Genomic DNA, 3,458 nt, shown 5'->3' with positions numbered 1-3,458 from the left:
GAAGACGCAGAGAATAGCGACATTGATGGAACTGAGCCAGATGATGTCACTGGACCTAGAGGCTACTTTAGTTGGGGGGTCAGGATGATATTTAAGTTCACACCTAAACAAGAGAGGTCAGCCCTGTGAATACGGGGGACAGGAGGAGAGGGTTTCAGGCAAATGGAACTTGAGCTAATGCAAGATGAAACTTGTCACCCCTTGAAAATGGTGTGTCTAGGTCCCTTGAGTGGGCCCAGCTTGAGCCCCGATCCTCAGGGCCTGGAAGGGCCCAGGGATCAACGCAGGAACATACTGCATAGTCCTAAACACAGAAGAAATAGATCCTAAACTTATGTTTCAACAGATATTTTGGCTGCTGCTCTGTGGTGAAGGGACTGGGATGGTGGAAACAGATCCCAGGCTTAGAAGCAGGGAAACCAACCTCGGAGGGTGTTGCAGTGAACCTAGTCAAGATGGCGGCTCCCGGGCTAGGTGGTAAGGACGAAAGCAATGAATTTATTTGCTTTGGAAGAAAAGCTGATGAAAAACAGAATCAAGATTGCTCCTGGGTCTTTGCCAATGATGTGTGATGGTTCCAGTCATTGAAATAAGGACCCCAAGACAGGAAGAGATCGGGCAGGAAATGAAGAATTCCATTTAGACATGTTAAGTTTGGAAGGTTTATTAGTGAACTGACTGAAGCCCTCAGCTCATATTTTATATGTCTCACCAGACGAGGGAGTTTGAGGCCCCAGACTTTCCTTTCCTTTTCAATTTCTTGTTAAGCAGGAATAAAGAGAAGGATAACTGAATAAAATGGCCTTTGTAAAACCCTCTTATGTGCAGAGGTTTGGTGGCAGAACCACATCCTCCCAGGCAGGCAGAAGTAGCCAATCAATCACCATGGCACACCACACAATTGTTCAGGGAGCAAACTAATTAAAAATTTAATCCCATGATTTTTATCTTAATCTTTTTTCCCATTAGTTTTGATCAATGCCCACAAATACAATTTAGCAGAACTTTTCATGTAGATAGATGACTGAGTGGGGTACCTAATGAGTCTGTTTGTTATGAACCCATTGATAACTGAAATTTATATGCTAATTACTGAAAACCACTGATGAATTTTTAAAGCATTTTATTAAACAAGAAAGCTATGTTCCCGTTATCAAATGAAATCCCTTGCCACCTTCTGCTCTCCAATTGTTCAAGCCTGTTACTCTTGACTTTCAGTGGTTTACTTGCTGTGTAGTAAACTTGGGAAAAGTCTTCCAGTTTTACCCGGCACTGTAACTTGGGCAATAGTGAGAGTTGTACAGATTCCATGAATTCCTCAGCTACCTGGGGACTCTGATGCACTCTGTCCCCCTGTCCCCTACCCACCCCACAAAATTCAGGTTAGAAACAATATATAACAACTAAGCAGAGCAGGATGTGGCCACCTCTGAGGGAGAGCGAGCTTTGCAGCCTGGTCCAATGCCACGGTGAAGGAGGCTGTGGTCTTGCTCATTAGGTCTGCCGTCAGGAGGTACTCGTTTGGTGACCATCTTTCCTAAGGACTGTGGCAAAATCTCTCTTACTTTCAAGTCCCACAGTGTCTATTTGCACGTCAACATCGGTGGTAAGCTCCTTCAAGGGAGAGTCCATTTAAAAAATAAAGGTCAAAGGCTCTGGTCTCCTGTGACCTTCTCAGCCCCTTTAATAGGGCTATTTGCCTTGGCTTTTCACTGCCATCTCAATAAAAGGAGGTGAAGAATGGGGCCTGCCACCCATGAAAACTACCCAATTGAGGCTCTTCATCCTAGACGTGGCCTCAGAAGCCAGAAGGTTTACCAGAAGCACAGTGGTCAGTGGATGGTAAAAACAGTTTAATGGTTAAAACTAAAGAGACCGGTATGTGGTTAGGTACCAGGAATCCCAGAGACTGAGGAGGCCGAGGCAGGAGGATTGCAAGTTGGAGATCAGCGAGATTCTGTCTCAAAATGAAAGGAAAGGAAGAGGGCTGTGGATGTCGCCCAGGGGCACGGTGTTGGCCGCAGTATGGCCAACAAAACCCGAAAGAGTTTCGGGGTTTCCGAGCCCCCCCCCACCCCGTGCGCGCTCCACGCGCCCACGAAGCCCCGGGTACTGCGCACCGTCTGCCCACGCGCGCCCCGTCGGCCACCATCGAGCCCCACGACGGCGCGGGGTGGCTTTTCATCACGAGCCTAGTGGACGCGCCTCCGCCACCCCGGCTCCATCCCTCCTGACCTCGTGGATCCCTCCACGCGGGACAAGCCGCGGGCCGCTGAGCCTCGGGGCCGCGGCGGCTGCCCTGGAGACCAGGCAAGAAGAGAGGAGACCAGCGGGCGAAGCCAGCCAGACCGCCTCAGGTTCCCAGCCTCTGAGGGGCTCCAGAGCACCGGAGAGGAAGTGACGAATCCCGCACAGGAAACGGAAGTCGGGCGCGGGTTCGGGCCGCCGCCATGCTGTGTGTGGCAGGAGGGCATTCGGAACCCTCGGGCTGTGACCTTCCGCTGCTCCCCGCTTTCCTTAGCGCCATGCTTCCTCCTCCCGCTCATGAACCCAGCAGGTACTGTGGCCTCGCTGCCATAGCCCAGAAAACATGGTGCACCGCCGTTCAGGTTTCGCGGTGGTGGAGGCCGACGAACTCACCCCAGGAGGGGGCGGAAGGACTCGGCTGGAGGCCTGGGGACGGCGGGCACGTGGGCTCAGCCGTGGAGGCCTCCAGGGAGCTTGTTGGCCGCGGTCCCTTGAGCTAGGGCCACACTGGAGAGCAGGGGAGGAAGGGGAGGAGGGAGAGTTGCAGGTGTATGGTGACCTCCCCAGGCATCTGCACATGTAGCCAGGAGGGCGCTGGGGTGACATACCAAAGGGAAAGCAGGAGGCGGCTGTGGATGCAGTTTGGTTTTAGGCATGTTACGCCCGTGGAACTTTCTAGTGGAGAAGTTCAGCAGGCCAGCCCAGGTGCCTATTCGGATCTCCTAGTGGAGAGGCCCAAGCTGGAGGCCCGGACTGAAAGGAAAGTGACCGCAGCACTCGGAGGGACCAAGAGATCTTTATTGCAGCAGTGAGAAAGAGGAGAAGAGAGAGAGCGAGCAGGGAAAAAAGAGAGAGCAAAGTGAGAGAGAAAGAAAGCCAGAGAAGAAAAAGCAAGAGAGCAAGAGGGGGCCCTGGCAGGAGAGAGTTTTTATAGCCAAGATCTAATGGGTCTGCAAGCCGCCTTGTTGGCGTGCAGTGATTGGATCACACAGCAGTTGCTAAGGGTGTCATCTTCTGCCTTCAGGCAGACGGGGCAGGGGTCAGATGTGGGTTTCCTTTGCACCAGACAGGTGGAGGTCGAGTGTTCAGCCTTGAGTGGGGTTGAGCGTTCAGACTTGACGCAAACAGGTGATAAAGGACCAGGCAGAGGGGGAATTTGAGTGCATGGGTTATCCTGCAGCTAACATTCATTCAGCCTGCCCTGCACCTAA

At 52.2% G+C, this 3,458-nt stretch overlaps 1 long non-coding RNA gene across 1 annotated transcript; it reads right to left on the bottom strand.

Annotated features, from left to right (window-relative positions):
- Positions 1-648: 648 nt before the first annotated feature.
- On the bottom strand, positions 649-2,634 carry LOC124099702 (uncharacterized). The gene is made up of 2 exons (XR_006854055.1): positions 2,121-2,634; positions 649-1,957 (listed from the first exon to the last, which is right to left on the bottom strand). It is a non-coding gene; the product is annotated as an uncharacterized LOC124099702 (long non-coding RNA).
- Positions 2,635-3,458: the final 824 nt, after the last annotated feature.

This window comes from Marmota monax, unplaced genomic scaffold, assembly GCF_021218885.2.
Source record: "Marmota monax isolate L192 unplaced genomic scaffold, Marmota_monax_Labrador192_F-V1.1 WCK01_AAM20220418_F8-fsc00047, whole genome shotgun sequence".
Taxonomy (NCBI): Eukaryota; Metazoa; Chordata; class Mammalia; order Rodentia; family Sciuridae; genus Marmota; species Marmota monax.
The sequence above is the reverse complement of the archived record's forward strand: the minus strand, read 5'-3'. Positions and strand labels throughout refer to the sequence as shown.